This window comes from Pelophylax lessonae (assembly GCF_965119305.1).
Source record: "Pelophylax lessonae genome assembly, chromosome: 5".
NCBI lineage: Eukaryota > Metazoa > Chordata > Amphibia > Anura > Ranidae > Pelophylax > Pelophylax lessonae.
Window position 1 is genome coordinate 368,068,112 of NC_138772.1, and position 6,000 is coordinate 368,074,111.

A 6,000-nucleotide genomic window follows, 5' to 3' on the forward strand; every position below is an offset into this window, starting at 1 on the left:
TCATAAGTGCACAAAAAATAGAAGTTGGTTTGTGAAATGATGATAAAATAACCACAATCAAAATATCAATCAATAGATGAATACATGAAAAAATAATAATCGTGGGGTGATAATAGTAAATAAGTCCATGTGCAAAAAAATGTGTAAAATAAATGCTTGAAACAGAGGGGTGAATCTCGTGACTCTTCACAAAAAAGTTATGGTGACTTTCGTGGAACTTCTAAGGGTAAACCATGCCACTAGAAGTGAGCTATATCCTAATATGGGTGCAGTGGCCAATCACCTCCACAAACACCTTTGAAGGCGTTTTAGTGACAGTAGATCACTGGATCAGGATATCTACTTTTCCTCCACTGATGGGAACCTCTAATGGAATTTCAGGGGTCTCCTTTAAATAGATGTTGTCCGCCTCATTCAGTAATGCCTGTCTGTCCTCCTCCACTCCTCCTCCAGTGCACTCAGAAAAATGAACGGGCACTCATCGTGAAGTACATAGGGATTATTTATTAAAAACAAGCATACAGGACTTACAGATAGGGTAAAATCAGTTCAGTAACCGCCGATGCGGTGAACCTCCGATACTTCCGGTCTCGGCCGTAGACCGGAAGTGCCGTCACCTGGCTTCTTCCGACACGTTGCGTCACTCACACACGAGACTTTATCAAAAAATTATTATTTTTTCATGTATTTATCTATTGATTGATATTTTGATTGTGGTTATCTTATCATCATTTCACAAACCAACTTCTATTTTTTGTGCACTTATGAATATCATTTACTTCTTTCTCACGTATCACTAAAAGTCACATATTGGATTTCATTCATTATATTTTGGTATTCACTATATATATATATATATATATATATATATATATATATATATATATATATATATATTTTGAAACGTATATTATAGTACTACTAGGATTTTGTGCTATATATATATAGCTTTGGGAATTTATCCCCTGGACCAACACTTAGCGAGACAAGCACCGATGTCCCCTTTTTCTTTCTTTTTAATGTTCTATAAAAATATTTCTGGATTTAAAATTTTTTACAATGCAGCTACCAACATATTATTGTACAGAAGAAAAGCACTATTCAATAGACATCAGACATGATATACTGTAGATCTTATGCCTATTCTCCTTAGAAGATACTGTATATATCTCATCTGCCTCCTAGAATAGACATGTGAGATACCAAACAGTTGTTTATTATTTTAGTAGACAATTGTTATAAATGTAGTTGTATCTTACCAGGATTCATTGAATATGAATAGATTTTGATTCTGGCAGATAAAAAAAAAAAAAAAAAAAAAAACTAAAATGTGTATTTCTTTAACCAGGTCCGGACCGCCCACCTCATATATACTATGTAAACAAGGCAGACCACTGTTCTGTCAGGGAGTAAAATAGAGATTTTGTGTTTCAGCTAGGCTGAAACACAGATCTCTCTTTTCCTCAAGTGCATCCACCCCCCCCCCATAGTTAGAAAGCACTCCCTAGGAGCACACTTAACTCCTTGATTGGCCTGGTGTTAACCCCTTCCCTGCCAGTGTCATTTATACAATAACAGTGCATTTTTTTTTTTTTTTAGCACTGAATACTGTATTGGTGTCACTGGTTCCCAAAAAGTGTCACTTAGTGTTAGATGTCGCAGTCCCACTAAAAATTGCTGATCAATGCCATTACTAGTAAAAAAAATAAAAAAAGTATTTACCACCTGCATTAAGGCATTTTAAGGGCTCTACTTAAGGTTTTTTTGCTTAGCAAATTTAAAATGGTGCTTAATTAAAAGTTTCTGGTTTAATGCTGTTTCTGATGTGAGGCTTTGCAGAGCATCAAGGGCTAAGCAGGATTTATGATCCGGCTAGATGTTTTGTTTATTCAACTTGGTCTGCTGGAGCTGGTTGTTTTCTAATGTGGGGGTGTTCACTCTGATGATTTTGATGCTGACTTGTGCATTTTGGAAAAAGGGGTAACACTGAGTTCAGTATGTTCCCCCACCCTTCTTATTCAGTTGGAGTTCAACGAATGTCAATATTGTCACACATAAGTTCTGAATTAACATTTTTACGATAGCATGTGTGACATTCTTTTTTATGTTTTTGCATTCTTTCATTGCTTCTACTAATCAGATATTAATATGTTAATTTTTCTCATGCTTGATAGATAAAATGTATTTAATAAATAATACTAAATATATATATATATATATATATATATATATATATATATATATATATATATATATATATATATATAAAAATATATACTTTTGTTTGGCAAGGGTTCTTAGGATTTTTATGCATAAAAAATACATAATTTTATTAACATTAAATAATGTTTTTGCATGCACTTGTGAAGGACAGTGACAACTATAATTGTAGTTATGTTTCCTAAACACATTTGAAACCATCTTCATGATTTGTAAATGCTGTAATATAAAAAAATCTTTGTCACTTTAGTTTTACCATGCTTTTGATTACCCTTCATCATTTTTTACTGACTGCATGTTTTATGTAAAAATTATGACTGTACAATATTTCTGTAGAATAGCAATTAGTATTTGTTAACATGATTATTTTTGTTTTTTGCTTTTTTAGGGAGAAGTGTTTTAATTATATGTTTTGCTTTCAGAGAAGAACTTTTTGGTACTCTAAAAGACAAAGTATGCTCTTTAGAAAGTTATCACATCCATCTTCAGAGAGTGGACTCTGTTCTAATCTCATTCCACTGCCTTGTTACACATAATAGGACTTTCAGACACTCCTACCCTCAATATGAAGATTCTGCTACTCAATGACATTTGTTGTAATTTGGTTGCTGGCCACCAAGTGCTCCTTAGTTTTTAAATACATTTTGAAATTTACTGGATACTTGAAGAAGAATCTAGTTACTGATTGCAGATACCCCAGCATTATTTGGTATCTTTCTTTAATGAGCTGAAATTTAATTTTATGTTTTATTAAACAAAACTGATGTGAAGCAAAATATGATTAATTTCTCTTAATAAACTTTATTAATTTGTATGTAATTTTCATCCTACTAATTCCTTGAAATAAATATTCATGGTTTTTAAAACTAATTATTTAAATAAAATGAATAGTACAAAATCCACCTACAATTGGAATAATAAAAAAATTCATACAAATAAGAATTTTTCATATTTCTTTCTGAATGGCAATAAGATATTTATCTTCTGTCTTCATGTATGTTAATTTATTTTAGTCAATAATGCTCATTTTGTTTTATTACTTTTCTGGCATCTGGTAAGTCCAAAAAATTGGCATTCTGTGTACAGGATACTTGGGTAGTTATAATTTGTGGAGATTTTTTTCACTCTAAAAATTCAAAACCTAGGTAAGTTAATGTTTCTTATAAAAACTATACAATAAGCATGCACTATAATTTAATATTATTAATCATTTAACTCCCATTTTAATTGCTTGAAAATGATACTTTTTGATATATTAGTACATCAAAAAATGTATAGAATTTCCTAGAAATAAAGCATAATGTTTCTATTTACAAAATTAACACATATATTAAACTGAAAAACAAGTTTAGGAATTATTTGGAATTCTTATGCACCCAATAATTTAATATCAACATCAAATAGATAAGGCTTGAAAGCCAGAAAGTATTATATAGGAGTATTCCATTTTTAGTTTATTTTCATGTAAAGTGATGAATATGTAAGCATATTTTTCAAGAAGAAATTTTCCATAGATCTGTGTTAAGAACTTGAATGAAGTAAAACAATAATTTTGATTTGTATGTTATTTTTTTAAGTAAACTAATAAATATATTGTATCTCATAACATCTATTAAAATGTACTTCAAAAATATATTGCTGCTCGTCTGAATAACTTTAATCCCTTAACACTAAAATAAATAATAAAATAGTGACATAGATCATAATTATTGTTCCACTCAGCAATTCTAAAATATTTATATTACTATACTATATGTTTCCAAAGTAATTTTACCTATATCGGATTGGAACTGTTTGAGACTGGGGCTACCCTAATCCCTGCTGTACCATTGATTGGGCTCACATGACCTATTGATTCCCAGCGTGCACAGGCTTGCAGTTATAACATTCTTATGCAGCATGAGTAATGATAACCCTTTTCCATTGGGCCAGATCTAGCATGGTTATGCTCATGATGTCTATGAAGCTTATGTTAATTATTCTAGCATTCCGTTTTTTTTTTTTTTTAAAGCATAATCAGACAGACATCAATGTAAGTATGTTTTTAACTGACAACTATGCAATCTGTTATGGGCTGCATTCAAACTTTGTCTTGTGAAATCCTTAAATACTAAATATAAATCATGATATTGCTGAGTAGCAGCAGTATACAAGTATATTTAATAAATGAAGTTGCTTGTATTTTTAAGAGATTATGATATAACTGATTTCTCATGAAAAATATATTTTATAGAGTTTTTACTTTATTATTTCCATAAATGGATTCCAATGCAACCTAAAGTGTACTATCTAAATCATTTACTGTTATCTACCTAACACTGTTTTAATAATAAACAATTGCATCAGTAAAAAGGAATGGTTATACACATTAGTTGGAAAATAAAATGAATCTGTATCCATGATGCATAAAATAAAAGTATCTTATTTTTTTCATTCTTTGGAGATTGATCCTTTAAGATTAAGGTTAACAGGCCATTACACCATATAAGATATAAGTATCAATTGTTTGGTCGGTGAAATTAATAAATTGGTATATATTTATATATATATAAACCCTGAATGTATAATACACAGTTTATGTTTTCCAATTAAAAGATATCCAAGAAGAAACAAGAATGCTCAGATGTACTTAGATTTGCGCTTTTGTTCTTGCCAATTCAGAAAAATATTTTTATATTTTAATGTAATAGTTTTATATGTTACTAAACTTCTTTGCATTATTAAACTGTGTTCTAATTTTGCAAATGCCAAAAAACAAGCTATGTCATTTAAAACATGCTTTGGTCTCAAAAGGATAGAAAGCAGACCTGGTACCCCCAAACCGGAGAAGTAAAAGGGACCCTTTTTTGGATTTGCTTATCCTCCCATAGCTTCCCCCTTCCAGATAAAGTACCAGCACACATTCAATTGTACTTTGTTGCCCACAGGTCCTGGTGCTTGCAAATCCTTTCTAATACACATGGCCAGCAAGAATACCAGCATCTAGATTGTGCTAGTGAAGGAGTGCAAGTGCCAGTGTGAGACTAAACAGGAAATTCTTACAAGCAGTCAAAGACTAGCTGACAGTAGGGTTGGAACGTGACTTAAAGATCCGAGCAACAAAGGATTTGAGAATTGAGGGGGTATTTGGGGAGCAGCAGGATAAGACAAATACATAATAAAACCATAAGATAGTACACAGAGACAAACATACTGTAGAAAATTTGAGTACCTTTCAAAGCACACAAGGCAGCATGGCTTCCATCCGAGGGAAACAGCCCATACACATGTAGGGGGCCCAAGCCTCCCAAGGGGCCCAACATTGTTGCCATCAGTAAATTACCAGTTCTAGGTGCCCACTGCCCACAGTCCATGGCTGTCAAATTACTGGTTGCTAGGACTACCATGCAGAGAGCCCAGAATTCAGAGCGAAGGAGTACGTTCCTCCTCCAAACCTAACCACGCCTGGGACCTAAGAGGTAGGCCAGTGGCTTGCCATGGCATCTCCCCCTTCTCTCTCAGGACTTCATTTTCTCTGCTGTGTGTGCAGACCCTATGCTGCCCATGTAAGAGCTGAGTGAGACTATAATTAGAAGCCCAGCTTTAACTTTGTGCTGCCGGGTTCATTGGCTAATGAGGAACCCATTGTTTAACCCTGTACTACCCATGTGCTAAACAGCCTATTTGTTAGGCTAGACAGAGCTCCATGATTTAACCCTGTGCTGCCATGTGGGTGTGCAATAGGACACAGCTGCATTATATACAGGAGAGGGGAAGGGAGGGAGACAGCGTGACCACCCT

The 6,000-nt window shown here is 33.1% G+C and overlaps 1 protein-coding gene across 1 annotated transcript in view; it reads left to right on the top strand.

Annotated features, from left to right (window-relative positions):
* The window catches only part of NETO1 (neuropilin and tolloid like 1), a 204,861-nt gene extending 201,718 nt beyond the window's left edge, over positions 1-3,143 (top strand). The window contains exon 11 of the mRNA XM_082259265.1: positions 2,643-3,143. The gene's annotated coding sequence lies outside the window, so the exon portion shown is untranslated. The remainder of the gene's footprint in view (positions 1-2,642) is intronic.
* Positions 3,144-6,000: the final 2,857 nt, after the last annotated feature.